The 18,950-nt window shown below is 29.5% G+C and overlaps 1 protein-coding gene across 8 annotated transcripts in view; it reads right to left on the bottom strand.

The window, feature by feature from the left end:
• Positions 1 to 18,950, bottom strand: part of LOC129948884 (CUGBP Elav-like family member 2) — a 434,239-nt gene that overhangs the window by 363,363 nt on the left and 51,926 nt on the right. For 4 of the 8 annotated variants that reach the window (XM_056060026.1, XM_056060024.1, XM_056060030.1 and 1 more), the window contains exon 1: positions 8,138 to 9,028. The exons of 3 other annotated variants lie outside the window; for them this stretch is intronic. The gene's annotated coding sequence lies outside the window, so the exon portion shown is untranslated. Of the gene's footprint in view, positions 1 to 8,137; positions 9,029 to 18,950 lie in introns of those variants that run through there. One more of the 8 variants, XM_056060032.1, reaches the window with a different exon arrangement.

Genomic DNA, 18,950 nt, shown 5'->3' with positions numbered 1-18,950 from the left:
GTATCTTAGGTTCTGTAAATTCTCAAAAACGTTAGTTGTACGCATAACCTGCGTTTAGACACACAAAACGTCTTGAAATATGTTGTCATTAATTTCTTACATTTAATGAAAATGTTTAAGCTCGTAATATTATATCCTTGAAATCCTTAAAATGTTATCTTATCTTTTTTCAATATTTATTAACATTCACAAAAAGAAACAACTTGCACTTTAAGCTTTAAGAAAAAAACACACTTTACACCCACATAAACTATCCAGTAAATGGACTTGATTGACACTTTGTGGCTTTTTCTGTTTGTTTGAACAGATTTCAAAAGGGACATTGTCAACCGATCACATCAAATATTCATTAAAAATCACCAAAGGAATACAAAAAAAGTAAAATAAACATTACATAAAAAACTAAAAATCGATAAAATATAATAAGAAATTATAAATATAAGTTAAAGAGTAACTCTTTAATGGATACCTCTTAATTTGAGTTCTGTCAAATGTTGGTTAAGTGTTTTATAAGTAGGAAACTTTAAAGTTGTTGTAAACTTGTAGTTTTGTTTTTCTTTTACAACAAACACGTTTACTGTATCCTTTTATTTGGGAAGAGAAAGGGGGAAATTTGTAAAGTGATGTGGTTAAGGTGGGTGTAATTCAAAAGATAATGTTGGCATTTTTGGGAAAGAAAGCTTTTAACTTAGGTTTAATTTATAATAAAGTTAACCAAACCATTCATCGAAGCTATGTATGTATGTATAAAATTTGGCAAGATCTCGCTATTTTGAGGATTGAAAGTGTACAAAGGAAAGTTTCTTACATTGATTAATTATTCTTCTCAAAAAACTGAACTTTTTGTCAAAATTACTTACTGTTCAAACAAATGAATCATTCAGCTAATAAAATAATCAATTTTTGTTCAATTTTTACAGCTGTTTAAAACAAAAACGACACCAGAATTCCTAAGAAAAAATATCTTTGTAAGAAAATTCATAAAACGTTTAATCTGTTTTCTTCGTTTTTGAAGTAAAAACCAGGTTTACCTTCTTAAAAAAAGTAACGATTCTTTTTACAAAAATATCCGTGGTGAAGTATGAATTAGTTCATATTACAAATAGAAACTAGTCACAACAGATAAAAATAGAAGTAGGATTCATCTGTGAAAGTGTTGATACAATTGAAAACACTTGTGAAGGCACGTTTTAAGAGTATGATAAGAAATATGTTGTAGAGTATTTTTCTTTTTTCACTGAAACCTTACACCTTTTGCTTTTTCCTGCACATTTTAATGTATCATGTTTTTTTTGTAACCAATCTTACAAGCACTTAACACGTGACACGATAAAAAACGTTGTCGACAGCATTTTTAAGAGAACTTTTTTAAACGTGTTACTGTCATTGAAAACTGTGTAATCTCTCCTAAGTCAAAGCGTTTTTAAAACAGAAGAACAAGGTTTATTAGCTGTCAAATTTTATTAACCCTTGGATTCATGAGTGATTGCACAGTAAGAGACCGTTCACAAGATCCCGAATCGGCAGTTTTGCCGTATCCTCGATTTTACAGACGATACGTCGGTGTAGGGTTGAGTACGGTGCACGGTTAAATCACCGTACCATCTGAACACTCCAACCGAAAGACACCGAATCGAGAAAATATCCGATACGGTGAAAATATCGAATAGTGTGAACGGGCTCTAACGCGAGAAAAATGCATGTTTACATATTTTGCATAGTTCTGCAAAATTTTGTGACGGCTCCGTATCAATTTTTGTATCGTATATAGACAAGTCTTGAACAAAGGTAAGGATACAAAACTTAAATCTTACTTCTCATTATGGTTTTCAACGTTACTTAGCATAAAATCGGTCTTATGACTTCTTTGCGTGTTGTTGTTATATTTTTTTTCAATAATTGTGAGACTTTTTTAAGCTGATATTACAAGGCTTTTTTAATTCTACGAAAATGGACATAAGCTGTGATATTTGTTTGTTATTTTCCAAAAAGTTAGCATCAACAAATAAAGCACCATCTGTTGTACCGAAAATGTACACACATTTAAACCAAAATTTATGAACGAACCCTTTTCAATAGAAACAATAACAAACAAATTAAATACAATTTATTCCTGATATTTAATTAACCTTTTGTTAATTAACTAATTCATTAATTAAAAATTTTGTCTGTTCTAAATTTAGCTGCAAATTTTTTTTAGAAATTCGTGTGAATTAAAGACCATTTTAAAAAATTTCGCTCCATTTTTGTTGGCGATTGGGAATTTTAAGCAACTTTAGAGTTAAGAAATCGGATGACTTGCAAAATTTCAAAAAACAAAATTGAATTTTTAATATTTTGCATAAAATCATCAATGATACGAATTAATAATAGTTCTTCCAGATTGACGTTTTACGCACAGTAACTTTCATTCGTAGCATATCTAATTTTAGTGGTTACATTAGTTACGCGTAACAAATTAAAATTTGTAAAATCCTGTAATTTACGAAACATGGATGGTACACAGTAAAAATAGAGCACGTATACACCTCATTCTTTCACAAATTGATTGAAACTAAGGTTACGGTATTTTTTTACGAAAATAATATCCGTCGTTTTCGAAAATAAGTTCCGAAGTATGTGACACTCCTACCAATGAATAAAAGAAAATGTTAAAACACCAAGCACAAAATTTTGTTATCAATAAATACCGGTGCGGTATTTTTCAATACAGAACAAAAAATATCACGTACCTTACCAAATTACTAACACTATGATAAATAAATCGGACATATTTTGATTTTTTTATTTAATTTTTCAGTACATAAAAGTTCAGTAACGAAAAACAAACAAGGAAGTTACAAAGTTGATTTTAGAATAAGAAATTTTTTAGGATATAAACTTTAAACAATCAAAATTATGAAAAAGAAAATACATATTTTTGGTATCAGTTAATTCTTTGAAAATGCATCGACAAATCTAAATGTTCATTAAAAAACAAATACATTTCAAAATTGCAAAATTATATACAAAGAAATTTATAAGTCTTTTATAAACGTAATATGTTACATACAAAAATAAAAAAAGAGGCTGGGATGCGACCCACACTGATAACTTCCCATCACGCCTGTCTATTTGTCTTGCTCAAAAATTTGTAGGTTTTCATTTTAGGTTAAAAAAGTTGTTAGTTGAATTATTCTAACAAATTTTAAAATATGCAACAATATTTTTCATATAAAAAAATAGTTTAGTTTGAAAATCTAATTTTGTTAAATAGATTTTTAGTAGGAAACAAATTTTTCAAAATTTTAGTAGCATTTCTTAAATTTTTACAAATGGGATGAATGAAATTAATTTGGGAGATATTAAGAACCGAACATCAATATTTAGAAAATTTTTTTTAATTTTAATTTTTTTGTAGATGTTATTTTCCTATAAAAAACGGACTGTTGGAATTTTATAAAAAAAAAACTACTGAATATCGAAAACAATATTTTCTATGAAATAAAAAGAGTTTGAAGACATTATTTTCAATTTTTAAAAGCTTTTTGAGTCGTAAGAAAATTTTTACCAGGTCTTCAATCAATTTTCCTCAAAATTTTACACAGTATAGACAACAATATTTTTCGAAAGATTAGAGTAATTTATAGCCAACATCTTCAAGTTTTGAAAAGATATTTGAGTCGAAAATCTATTTTTACCAACTTTTGTTGATTTTTTGTTTGGGTTTTTTATTTTTGTAAAAAAACTGTCAATTCTATTTTTCAGAATATTGAAAACAATAATTCTTACAAGATAAAATTAGTTCCCGTAGCATGATGGTTACTGCGTTGGACTGTCATGCAAGGGGTCTTGGGTTCAATCCCTGCCTGTGCCACCTTAATTTTAAAAAAATAATTTCCGCGGGTACTGCCTCTTGCGAGGAATTGACAAATCCTTCAAGAGTACTTCTTGTCATGAAAAAGTGCTTTCTCAAACTAGCCGTTCGGATTCTGCCTTAAAATTGTAGGCCCCTTCCATTCCTGACAACAGTACTCGCACACAGGAATGGTTGAGAGTTGTAAGTCACTAGGCCCTGGTTCACAACGGTCTGTTGCGCCACCCCATTTGAGATAAAATTAGTTGGATGACACAATCACAAATTTTTGAAAAGAGATTTACTAACTTTGTGTAATGTTTTTTTTGGGTTTTTATTTAAAAAAAAATGTCAATTTGATTTTTCTTAAAATTTGACTAGATGGTAAAATATAAATATTTCGTTGCACAAAACTGGACAAAAAACCATTTTGTGTTCGTACAATTTTCGAGGTGCCACATTTTTTTCAGTTTTTTTGAAAATATACTTGTTTAGTATCACGTTACAATATAATTGATAAAATTTAATCCAAGTCCCTAGCGTTTTCGATTCGTAAGATATTTATGGTAAAAAACCACCCACGCAATTTTCTTGAGAGCCCTGTTTGCATCTTTATGCTTGATTATCTGTATAACAAAATGTATTTTAAGTCGTTATATCTTCTGGTTCTTGAGCTATAGACTACAAGAAAAACGTAGCGAACGTACGGACATACCGACATCTTTCTAAAAATTTATTATGACTCAAGGGAATTTGAAACGTCAAGAAATGTCAAAAATTTCAATTTAACAAATCGGATCCATTAGAATAACTTCCTATATGAAATTAATAAGCTGACTGTATTTAGGTTTGACCTGATTTCACTATTTTTCATCCCTTAAGGCAATTTATCAGTAAAAGTTATGATTGTTTACAATTAAAATACATTTAAGTCAAATTGGATTTTGACTGAACTCAAAAAAACCTTAAGTCTAATATCGAACTTTTTTGTATTGCAATTTCCTTTAACGAATAAAATCCCATATCTCTGTTAATAATTTTTAATGCTGACTTTTGGACCGTCAGTAAATTTTTGAATTTTCGTAAGTAACACAATTTTGTTGGCACTTACCTTATTTTGGTATTAAACAAACCACCTCCTAAAAATGTGAACTTAATCGGTTTGTAAGTTCATGCCGTAAAATAAAGCAGTTCTTAATAATGGGTAAGATAAGCGCTTTTAAAAAAGATCTCGTTACTTAGAAAAATTAAATCACATACGAAAACGACTTTTTTCTTATTGATAGATTGAATTTAGAAAATCAAATCTCTAACAAGACACCAGTGCTCAAATTTGTAAATATTTTCTAAAGATTGGTTAACAATTGTTAATTACCTTAAAATGATATTGACTTTATTAAAGGGCTATTTAAGTTCAAAAAACGCATAGACTAACAGACTTTAATCGCAATTATCTCGAAACGAAGTGGTCAGTTTTGTGTCCTCAACTTATAGTTGTTATTCAATGACATCTACATGTTAATTCTCAATGCTGAAAGATTGAAGAAATTACTAAAAATGTATGTTATAAAAATAAAAACATATGTGTCCCAATATTGGGTTAAAAAATAATAAGTTGCGGGCTTATGGTTCATCGAAAATGTCATCTAAATTTTATCCCACGTTAGACTTCTATAAAAGTGCGTCTAGACCAAAGAAATGTTTTTGAAACATTTCATGAACATTTAAGAAATATTTCAGAAATATTTAAATAAGTTTCAGAAACAGAGAATCGTTTCTTAAATATTTCGCTTGGTCTAAAATGTTTTTCAAAGGAATCTACGCCAAAATAAAAAGAAAAAAAAAAACAGAAACATATCTGAAACGTATCTGCAAAGTTTCTGAAATATATTTAAACAAATAGAAAACAGTTTGAAACCCTTTTTTTTAACAATTACATTTTTTTTGGTATGGGCAAACCTCAAGGTACTAAACTTCAAAAATTATCTCCAAAAGTAAAATTTTTCGTCAGTAGCTTCAAACTTAGCTCTAAAAAAAATGTTGATCTGCAATAATCACCTTCTGAACAATAAGTAAATGTTCTTAAATTTTAAATAAAAATTTAAGTATTCAACAGTACCTTTACAAGAAACATAGGTGTCTTCCTTAAAGTAAACCCCAAAATGTCAACACAAAATTGTGCCTACTTATATTGTATGGCTTTAAATTTGATAAAGGTCATTTCACTGAAAACTTTAAGGTTAATTTAACCACGTGTAAGAAGTAAAATATATTCATAGAATTTTCAAGGTAAAACTTCTTGTCGAAACCCTAAAAACCTCATCTCAAGAGTTTTTTTTTCATTTTTTTGAGCCCATACAAAATACTCAGCAAAAAAATAGAAATGCAATATTTTTTCATTTAAAAGAAGAATTCACATCCATCACAGAGGTAAATAGCAAAAGTTATATCGGTTTGACATAATATAACCCCTTCAAAACAAAAATATGGAAATTTCTTCTAAACCCCATGTAGATTAGGTAAAAAAAAAGTTCCAACCAGATTTTCTCAAGTCTCATTATATACACCTCTACAAAAATTCCTTTATAAAGACTCTATACTGGGCTAACCTTCATATGGATGTCCTTTAAATGCTTCTAGGTCAGCAAGCATTAGCATTTCTTTCATACAAATTTGTTTATATTGAAATCCCTCGTTATGAACCTACGACGTTTTCAAATAAATTTGTTTTTATTTCTCTTTTTTTTCAAGTTTACCAAATTTTATCTTATAAAAAAATAAAATCAAAAACTTAAAACATTCGCTCCCTTGCCTCTCTGTGTAAATTTGTCTATATAGGGTTAGGTACATACATATACATATACAATTTACAACAACCAAGTGTTAAAATATCATTACATTTCCTCATGCATGAAATTACTATTTCCGTTCAAATTATACAAAAATATTCAAAATAGAATTGACCCACCACCATCACCACCACCACCACCACTACCACAAACATTTTCTTACTAACTTGCATTCTTATTCGAACGACAAATAATTCTAGAACTATAACTTCCGGTATTTAATCAGAACTTAAACCAAACTATAGCCAAGCCATCACACCCTTATTATAGTGCTTCTCATCTCTGGAATTAAATTCCTTATAACACAATGGTTTCATTTAGAAAATTCCAAAACAATTTCATTTGCACTTTAATAATATGTAGATAGAGGTATGACCGCACCACTACATTACATCTTACCCATTCACCCTTAAAGTTAGTCCAGGAAGCACGATATATATGGAATGGAATAGAAACAATGAACACACTCAAACATATCACGTACGATAAGTTCAAATACCTATGTTAAACTATAAGAAGCCACGAAAAATCTAGGTAGGTATATTCGAAAACTTTTTAAACTCATTTTACGCCAACTGTTTAAATATTACAAAAGTATACCAATCTTTTTCTTTGCAGGATTTACATTCTCGACCTCTTCGTCGTCTTTGTCTCCTCAGATCCTTATTTTCTCCATTTGTTATAAGGACGACAAAAAATATACAACCGACAATATCCTATTACAAAAAGCATAGGCAAGTAATCAGTACACACAAATTCAAACTATACCTACCTACAAAGAATAAAATAAGACCGCCTTTACTGACTGACATGACGACGGCCAGATCGACGAGGGGTGAATTTCTGACAGAATGCAAAAAAAAAACAACCAACAATATCCTTATAGCCGGGGGCAATATACCAATAACAAAAACTAGCCGCACAACAGTTGGTTTTGTATTGTTAGTAGCTCTTTTGCTTATGCTTTTGGTCTATGTCTATGCTAAGTCCTTTCGTACGTTCCCTCTTAGCCTGCCTACCAACAGTTTTACTCTGCTCTGCTATGCTTTGTGTGTTCATAAAAAGGACACACTTATTTACGTACTAAAACAACACACCAGCAACACTCTTTTCGATGTCTCTCTTTCTCTTTAAATTGGCCCCAATAGCATGCAGGCCAACAATAACAACAACAACAACAAATACAAGAATGTTTGTTGAAAACTCTTCTCTAAAAAATTCTACTAGAGACACTTTAGTACTACTTCAGTGTATTTTTAAAATTTTATTTTATATTATTGAGTTCAAAATGCACACAACACACACTTTAAGCCATTACGTCCCGTCGTTGCGTCTTCATCACCTTCGTTGTCGTCCTTGTCAAAAGGATGATACGTATTCAGAGGGAATGAAAATAAATTTTGTAAAATTAAAACAAAAAAAAAATAAACAAAAGAAATATTTTATAACTTACGCGAAATTTTCACCAAAAGCTTATTATATCCTTGAATATCAACGAACGACAATTCATACGATGATGATGATGGCGATGGCGATGACCAACGCGATGGATGCCGGAAAAGGACACCACACACATACACACACACTCAAGCCAGAGGAAACCACGCGAAACAATCACTTAATATCGACTTAATTTTCTTTTAATTAAGTTTTTATATTTTATTATATATTTTTCTTTATTATTTTTTAATATTTATTATAAATTGCCACATCACCACAAGTAAAAGGATAAGGAAGGATATTTTTTTCTGAATGACTTTTTATCATATATGATAATTTTTTTTTATTTTACAGTGTCACGTTTTCAATTTTATTTTTTTTGTATTTCTGTATTTCGAAATTGGGAATACAAATTAATTTTATTCGAAGGATATTTAGCCGCAAGGACTCCACTCTCTTACACTCGTTCGTTTTGGTTTCGTTTGTCGTTTGGTTGGTTTGCCGACTACGACTATGACTACTACAGAAGTAATATACAGAGTGGGAAATATAATTCAATTTGAGATGTCAATTGTTGGCTTGGTGTTGGCAATGTGCTGAATGAAAATGGTTGTAAATGGAACTTTTGTATACGCGTCGAATTATAAGGATACAACAACAACCAACAAAAAAAAAATATATAGAAATAAATTCCCAAAAAAAAAAGAAAATAATAATAAAATATAAACCGAAGGATAACGCACAGAATTTATTATATTTTCCACTTAATTCACTTTAAGAAGGGCAGAAATAATATTTTCACAGCGCTTTTTATTTTGGTATTGCAATTCAACCGAAGGCAATATAAGAATTATGCCGCGAGAAATAGCTAAAGCACAATTTTAAGGATATTCTAAATCCTTTTGCTTACCTATAAACAAATATTATTCTAAGTAATTTATCCGATAGGTAAATATTCTAATAATTCAACGACGACGACGAATCGCAACGAAAAGTAAACTTTTTATATTTACTTAGATTAGAGAGAATTTATGTCCTTTTACATTTCATTTGTAAAAAGATATTTATTTTAATTCTATACAATCAACGTTTTCCGATGCAAAATTGAGATTTATATATTTTTTGCCGAAAATGACCGTTATACATCCGTACCGTTCGATGGAACTCTTTGTACTAAAAACTTTTATCGAAAGCAAAACACCTTGTACCTACTTTACAATCCCCGCATATTATTTTGTAGAAGAAGCGCACAGGACGAAAATATACACTGATTTTCAAGGATATGGAAGAGTAAAAATGTTGGTGTTGTATATGGAATAAGCGAGTAATAGAGTACAAAATGAGGAGCATCAGGCGCGAGTGCACGATGTATATTTCTATGCCACCCACTCTCGCGTAAGGATAACAAACCAATGTGCAAAATAAGAAAGAAACCAAAACACATCAGTAACACACACACACAAACATACACTTATTGTAGAGTAATACTCATAAAAATAAGCAACAACAAACTAATCCTTAAAATTAAACTTTAGTTCGTATATTATTCTCTTAACTTAAAAATATCCTTTTGAAACTTTCCCTCGTTTTGTTGGATTGTAAAGTTGAAACATTTTTGGGTGACAATTTTTACAATGAATGTTATGATTTTGTCAATATACATATTTTATTTGTGACGAAACACAGGATTTCAGTTTAGCTGGTTTAGGGGAGGCAAGAATTTATAGTAGGCTAAATGAGTCCTTTTTGTTAGTCAAATCAAATCAGATTGTTCTGCTATACGAGAAGGGAGCATTGGTACACCGCACCGGTTTATTTGTTGCCTAAATATATTATCCTTACTGGGGCACCTGTTAGTGTTGTTGAATTAAGAGAGCAAGTGTTATTTGATATGTGAACCTTTGGTCTAAAAAAGAGATTCAATACTCTGTGTGAGTAAGGACATGCGCATGGGCGAATAACAACTCTTAAAGGACCTGTTCGATTTTATGGAGGATTTTAAAATGTCATTTTCTGTGGCAGTTAGGATTTGAAATATCAACTGGAATATGTTTTAACTAAAACTCATCAAACGCAATTACTTACTGTTGAATAGGAAATTTTTCGTTTTTATAAAAAAAATATAATTTTGAAAGAAGTTATTAGTTTTTCTATATAATAAATGTTTCTTTTCAAATACGGATCCGATTCAACATACTAGAGATGGTATAGCCACTGAATGATATTTTTCTAACATTTTTTTATCAATGAACTTGAATTGTATTTCATTCAAACCTACTTATTGAGGTTTCCCATTGAATAAAAAAGATACAAAAAAAGACAGAATTGTAAAAAGCCCAGACAAAAATTAAATACAAAAAGAAATTAAGTTTAGTGGCATATTTCACCAAACACATCACTTTGCAGCTTTGCAAAAAAAATAATGTCCTGCAAAGTGTTTCAAAAAATTTGCAAAGTGAAAAGATTTTTCGCTTTTCAATTTTCCATAGGATATGTGAAAAGTGTTTCACCAATTAAAAATACAACTTTTCAATAATGTCAATTTTTTTAATATGCTTTTAAAAAAAATGGTGAATCAATATCTGTTACGGTACTGTAAAAACATCCAGATACATTAGGAAATCCTTTTTTAGAAAAAATTAGCAAATTTGAGTTTGGTAAAATGTATTTTTCAGATAGGAAAACTTTTCAATTCAATATTTCCTCTTTGCAAATTTGCTTTTGGTGAAACGTTATTTGTAAAGTACAAAGTGAAAGGTGTTTGTGAAAAAGACCTAAAATAATTGATCCAATTAAAAATGTCTTCTAGGACACAGCACTTCTTTTGATATTTTTTTTTATAAAATGTGGGAGGTATGTACAAATTATTTATAGATTTATAGACCAAATCTTTAAAAGTTCCGTGCATTTGTTTCTTTTATCGTCTTATCGTAATGTTGTACGGTAAACGTTAACCAGTATGAACGCAAATGCTACTTGGTTTGAGCAAAAACTTCATATTTTATTAAATGTGTACATTTCAATGCCCTTATAACACAAAAAATTAAACTTTGAAAGTTACAAATGACGACTTTTCACAGTTTGTTTTCAACGATGTTAAAATGAGTGTGTACCAAAGTTGAGTTCAGGTGGGAATTTTTTTCCAAGTTTGACCCTTTCTTTCATCTAATGGACTATAAGGTATTTAAGTGATTTATTTCTTTATTTATGTAAATTTATGAAGTAGTTTTTACTTCCCGTAGGAGGTTATTGTAATGGGTCCGATTTGTCAAATTGAAAATTTTGACATTTCTCGACGTTTCAAGGTCCCTAGAGTCGAAATAAAAGATTTTTAGAAAGATGTCTGTGCGTGCGTGTGTACGTACGTTTGTACGTCCGTACGTCCGTACGTCCGCGACGTTTTTTTCGTCGTCCATAGCTCCAGAACCAGAAGAGATATCGACTTCAAATAAATTTTGTTATACAGATAATAAGGCAGAAAGATGCAGAAAGGGCTCTCAAGAAAATTGTGTGGGTGGTTTTTTTACCATAGCAGTTTGAAAAATGGTGAAAATTTTGGTTAACCCTAAATATCTTACGAACCAAAAACGCTAGAGACTTGAATTAAATTTTATATGATATATTGGAACGTGATATCAAAGAAGTATATTTTTTGAAAAAAATCCATTTGACGGTTTTTTTATAAATCAAAAAAACTGAACAAAAATTTGCAACCTCTGACATTTTATGACTAAGATATGATTTCATCCCCAAAACCATTTTGTGCAACGAAGAATAATGTTTTTGACATCTGATAAAATTTTAAGAAAAATCGAATTAATAGTTTTTTTTTATAAAAATAAAAATCTAAAAAAAACATTACCCAAACTTGGTAAAAATTTAATATCGAATTCAAATATCTTTTTTTTAACTTGAAATTTAGACTTCAAACTTATTTTATTTTATAAGAAATATTGTTTTAAACATCCTGAAAAATTTTGAAAAAAATCGAATTGACAGTTTTTGTACAAAAAATTAAGAACCTAAAACAAAATTAACAAAAGTTGGTAAAATATAATTTTCGACTGAAATATCTATTCAAAAATTTAAAATATTAGCTTCAAACTAATTTTAACTTATAAGAAATATTGCTGTCAACATTGGGTAAAATTTTGAAAAAAATCGAATTGACAGTTTTTTTACATAAAATAAAAACCTAAAAAAAAATGTATAATAATTGGTAAAAATTGATTTTCGACTCAAATATCTTTTCAAAAATTGTAGATATTGGTTATAAACTACTTTTATCATCCAAAAAATATTGTTAATATTCAGTAAAATTTTGAAAAAATCGAATAGGCAGTTTTTATACAAAAAATAAAAAACCTAAAAAAAATTTAAAAAAAGTTGGTTAAAATTAATTTTCGACTGAAATATCTTTTCAAAAATTTGAAATATTGGCTTCAAACTAATTTTATCTTAAAAGAAATATTGTTTTTTAACATTCGATAAAATTTTGAAAAAAATCGAATAATAAAAATCTTAAAAAAATGTATAAAAGTTGGTAAAAATTTACTTTCGACTCAAATAGCTTTTCAAAAATTAAAAATATTGGCTTCAAACTTATTTTATTCCACTGAAAATATTGTTTTCGGTATTCAGTAATTTTTATATAAAAATACAACAGTCCGTCTAAAAAAATAGTACCCAAATTTGGTAAAAATTGATACGAGTACATATAGACAAACTTTTAAGCAAGACAAATCGGCAGTCGGAATGGGAAGGTATCAGTGTGGGTTGCATCCCAGCCTCTTTTTTTTAATAAAATTGGTGATGATTTTACAAATCCATAATCTCTTACTTCAATATAATTATTCTCTTTACCCGCCATAAATTAAACTTTAAGAACGCGCCATAAGTCATCTCGTAAATTTAAACTGTCTCAAAACAATTACGATTTGTACTTTGAATACAATTTTGTATTGTGTCTTAACTCAAACTTTAAAAAAAATCGTGTTTAGTTGTCTTTAGCATTTTTTAAATGGCATCATTCAAAAATCTGATGTGGTGAAAAATTTAAATGCAAAGAATCTATTTGAAGACATCTTTATTCTATGAAAAAGTATTGGTATGTTTCTGCACCAGAAGAAAACGACGACTAGTATAAAAGTTCGAGCTTCGTAAGCAAAAATGTTTGAGAATATTATCTTCTCAGTTAATAATGTTTTTTAAAAATGCAAGCTAGCGGCTGAATGGAAGCTACTTAAAGTTCAACTTAAACGATATGCGTTAAGCTTCTCAATTCTTCCAATGTTGTTGTGCTTGTTGCGCTTCTAAGATTTAAAATTCCAAATAAAGCATTTATTTTTTACTAAGATGTTTACTGGAAATGAGTCAATAAAACGATTGAAATAATATTTTGGGGGTAAAATTGTAAGAATAAAAACAGTTTAATCAAATTAATTTTTTACTGTTGCCAATTGCAACAGGGAAACAGAACATTTTGAAATTCTTGGTATAAGAATCACCCAATACCCTTTATTTAACAACACACAAAATTGCAACAAAATGTTTGGGTTTTCTGAGCCAAAGCAAAAAGTTAATCATTTCTTTTGATAGGGCTTACATATATCTTTAAAATATATGTGCGTTCAAAAGTTAAGTATAACTTCCATTTTTGTGCTAGTGGTTCAATTACTGAAGTCTTTAGAACCGTATTCAAACAAGAATGCCAAAATTTATTAGTAAAACTATGACATAGCTAATTTATCAACATCGCTTGAACACCTTCGTAATGATTTTATTCATCTTTCGAAACATTTAGTTAAATTCAAGTAATTGAACCATAATACTCTAACCTTCTGAAATACTCATTTTATTACCCTTAAACAAAACTTTACTCGTACTGTCAAATACGGAGATGCCTTCTTTAGCCATACTACGTGAATGTGGAAAACGATACCAGGCTTTGTCATTTCTCATGGAAATATAGATGCTTTTGCATCTGTTCCTTCTTTCAAACTCTTAAGTTAAATATAAATACATAAAATATAATTAACATGAAAAATATATACAAATAAAACATAAATAAAAACATACAATTAATATGTTCATACACAATTAAAATAAGAGAAGATCTAACCAATTGAAAATCAAAATCAATACAATTAAAAATTAAGTTTGTTTCTTTGACACAGCGGGTTATTGGTTCATTTTTCGTATAATTAACGGTGTGTACAATTGTACATCTTCTCGAAACAACAACGTATTCAAAATTGTCACGATGGAGCACACAAATTTATTAAAGACAACAAAAAGAGGGCATTTGAAAATATCACTTATAAACATCACAGAAAACATTTTACGTCTATTTTCAAAAGATTGAATAGCTAAAATTTGGCATCTAGTTTTGTATGATGGAGTTTCGATGTTCCACCCAAATTTTTGAATAGTGAATCTTTTAAATATTTGTTGAAATATATCAATTTTTCTTAGATTGAATGTTATAAAAAGGGTTCCAGATTACAGAACAGTATTCCAAGATGGGTCTTACATAAAAAGTAAGAAGCGATTTGAGAGAGTAAAAGGGTCTTTAAAGACTATGCTATTGCGTTTGATAAAACCGAGCATTCAATGTGCTTAACAAAGTTAAGTTTAGGCTCAAAAACTACACCAAAATCTTTCTTCTCCTGTACTCTTTCCAGAATTTGTGTCTCAAGTTTGTATTCTAAGATGATTTCAAAAAAGTTGCGGCAACAAAAAAACATTGACATTTAGCGGCATTTAAATATAATTGGTTTTTCGTGCACCATTGGGATAATTACGAAATATCGTCTTGTAAGAGATGACAGTTATTAATAGATTTTATGCAACGAAAAAACTTTAAGTCATCGGCAAAAAAATGGTGACTAGAATTGATAAAAATACTAGGTAAATCGTTTATAAAAATTAAGAAAAGAAGAGCTCCAATATGGCTACCTTGGGACACACCAGATGAAACCAAAATTAGTTTTGAGAGAACTTCGTCAAATCAAACAAATTGAACTCGAACCTTAAGATAAGATTCCAACCATTTCAAAAACTTAGAATGAAATCCAAAGTTTTTTAATTTCTCAAATGTCTTTGAAAAATCGATATAAATTACATCCATTTAATGTCCTTCTTCGAGATTATTTAAAATGAAATTGGAGAAAATAGAAAGATTAGTCGTTGTTGATCTTTCTGCAACGAAACCATGTTGTAGCGGTGATATGTGTTCCTTAACTAAAATATTAGTTTTTCACATATCAATTTCTCGAAAAGTTTTGGAATACACGACAATTTATAAATCGGTTGGTAGTTCAAAATTTGCTGTTTAGACCCTGATTTGTGAATAGGGTTTGAAAATGATTTCTTTCATGATGATAGGAAATTCGTTCTTTCAAGAGCTATTCAAAATTAGGAAAATCGGTTCAGCTAGAGAAGCAGCACATTTTTTAAGAACAATAGGTGGAATCTAGTCTAGACCTAGTTTATTGTCATCATTTAAACTCAAGAGACCATCTTCAATTTCGGAAATATTTAATTTTAAACAGCCAATATCTGCCTTACATTTAAAAGATAAATATTCGGCTATCCATGGTAAACTTACATTCGAATTATGTTGACTCAAGGTAATTCATACACCCGGAAATACCAATCGAATTTCCATAAAACTCACGAAAGTTAAGGTTGATGAAGACTTTAATATATATTAATGAAAACGTTTGACTCATTGTCCTAGATTCGTAAAGCAAAAGTGGTAAAATTCTACAATGAAATTGCTCGAATTCGAAAAATTGCTACTCATATCCAATCATCGAGGCCTTTCCAAAGAATATTTTAAATCACACGAAGCGAGACAAAAACCGCAATATATGTGGACAAATTTTGTCCCAAAATCACAATGTAGAACGTCCACCACAACGTGCCATTTAAGTATGGAAAAAAGTAAGGTTTGCTGTGCAAGTCCAGCGTTTTTGTAACCACCGATTTGGTATCGGAACAGCATTTTGTCTTCTGAGAGTAGTCATGGCGGATGATTTGGTGCTAAGTAAGTTTCGAAAAGAATCAAAAGTAGAATCCAGTTACAGAGTAGGGCCCCTGAAACTTAGAACGATATACAATACTCGCGTTGGCAACAATTCATTGTAATAAGCGCACAATAGGTCACAAACTATGAATAAAAGCACTCAAACTGATTTACCCAGGAGGGGACCTACAGTTTTAAGCCGAATCTAAACGGCTAATTTGAGAAAGCACTTTTCAGGACAGGAATCGCTGTTGGAGGACTTATCATTGTTTTTTTTCAAAACTCCTTTCTTCAATATTGATCAGTTAAAATATTTATATTGTTTCCTATAATATTTGAAAAACCTTCATGAGTTGTTAGATTTTATCCTTCTTACAAAAATCACGCTAAAACGTTTTTCAGCAGAAAAAGGTAACGAATCTGCTGTCTTAACAATTCTATTTTGTCCATTTTTTGATATAAATTTAAACCTATACCTATAATGTTGAAAATGGATTTTTTTAAAACCCTAATTTGATAGAAAAATTCAAATTCGGGACTCGAATTTAGGGCATCTTAATCCTTCAAACGTTTGTGTTCCCGAAGAAAACCTAATTTTGTCTACCAGTGGTATAATAGTATGAAGAAGTTGAAGCACAAGGATCTTTAAAGAGGCCTTGATATAAACAGATTTACCGTCCCAAGGTCAAATTCATCCATTTGGCAATTCATATTGTTGGCAAATATTTTAATAGAGTATTCCATCGACTACCGCGATGTAAACTAGTTAATTATGAAAAGAAAACCCAAACCAACAAGTGTGTTTTGTTAGCAAAGATTAAGACAAAGTTAATCATTTTGCTTCCAAGAAAATAGCAACCGTTACACCAATATAATTTGTCTATGCATAGAAATGAATAAAATAAAGAAATCAATCAAAATAATGAGAACAAGTCAATCTCCTAAATCTAGGATTAATGATAATTTTGTAAGGTCAAATCAATAAAAATCATCAAAACAGAACTGAATAAATTACTTAAACAGAGTTGCCATGTTGTCAAATTAAAATCATTCATTCTCTTTAATATCTCAAAAGAGTTTTAATTTCTCTTCGTTAGGAAAAAAATCATGCGTTCTTCATTGAATCGGTTCAAAGAGAAACAATACTATTTTGATTCTTAGTATTGTACTTTATTCAATCTCAACTAGAAAAATGTAAGGCAATTTTATGCAGAAGCATAATAAGACCGACGATAACAAATGACGGACAAATATTCCGCCTACTTTAAAAATCTAGGATGAAAACAAAATATTGACATTTTGTATACAAAAATATATCTTAAGAAATAAACAGAGCATTGTAGGAAAAAAAAAATATCAAATATGAAATTATGTAACGCTTAAGGTCATCGCACCGGATATGCCCATGGCCAACCATTGTTATATCCCTTATTGGATTCTTGAGTGGGCATAGCAGACAGATTAATCTGGATTAATTTTTTTAAATGTCGAAATCGTGGAATTTTCCTTTGGCGTGGTAGTAAAGTAATGATTTCAAATTTCGGGAAGCTAAAAAAAAACAAATAGTCATTGAGATTGAGTGTTTATTTTTAAGATTTTTTCAAGTTCCTGTTTAGGAATGGGAAATGATGGGAGATTTGAGACAAGAGATGGAGAAAGAGAAGTAATTGATGTTTTGTAATTTTGGATTTGTGTGTGGATAGAATGACAATGATGGGATGTAACGAATATTTACAGCATTCCACTTCTTATGTGGAATTTTTCTGTTTTGAAGTATTTGTTTAACTTTTTTATTTTTAAAGTTTGCACAACAAAATTTATCCAACAAAAATCGATGAGGGGGACAGTTTTCTAACTAATCATCAATTATTACAACTTGAGCTTTAAAAGTTTTTTTTTTTAATTTATTTGTTGCTTTGTTAGATATAATTTGTACAATTCTTTCTGAACAGTCAACAAATTTAGTTTGTCACAAGGTTGCTCTACTTTTCATCTTGCTTTTCAGATGGCAACTGGTTTAGTACTGGTTTTCTAATTCATCTGCCAAATTCAGTTGTGGAGCAAGAATGGTTGAATTTGATATGCTTTTAAAATATATGTATCAAAAAGAGGCTGGAATGCGACTCACACTGATAAAATAAACCATATTTTTAGTCGAAAACCAATTTTTACGAATTTTAGTAGAATTTCTTAAAAGTTTGTATTTCTAATATAAACAAATTGGATGAATGATTGTTTGAAGTGAATAACTTCTATTATTCACGAGCTATCTATAAGAACCGAACAAATTCGCGTCATATATTTTGTAGATTTTATTTTTTTATGAAAAAAAAATAATTATTGGATGTTATCGAAATAATATTTTAGCAAGTTTTAGTATTGTTTATGTTTTAGGTTTTCATTTTTTGTAAAAAAATATGTAAATTCGATTTTTCTAAAAAATTTACCGAGCGTAAGACAATTTCTAAAATTTTTGAAGAAAACATTTTTTCCATCTTCATTACGGTTACAAGTAGAAAGACTTAGCGGTCTTTGTTCTCCATTTTGAGAACTTTCTTTTGATATGACATAGAAAAGTTTGCAAAAGACTGCACTTTTTTGTTGTTAGCTCTTAGATTATAGATAAGTAGATATTTTGTTACTTTCAACGGGCCACACAATTTTAAAAATAAAATTAACTATAAAAGACTTCAATATTAAGTTATGAAATTCTTGTTGATAAATTAAACGAAATTTGCCTAAGTTTATTTCATCAAATCTTAAAGAAAGATATTATAACGTCATCATAAGGGGTAAC

The sequence above is a fragment of the Eupeodes corollae genome, chromosome 3 (genome assembly GCF_945859685.1).
Source record: "Eupeodes corollae chromosome 3, idEupCoro1.1, whole genome shotgun sequence".
NCBI classification, from domain to species: Eukaryota; Metazoa; Arthropoda; class Insecta; order Diptera; family Syrphidae; genus Eupeodes; species Eupeodes corollae.
Note: the sequence above shows the minus strand (reverse complement) of the source record. Positions and strands in the feature narration are given on the sequence as shown.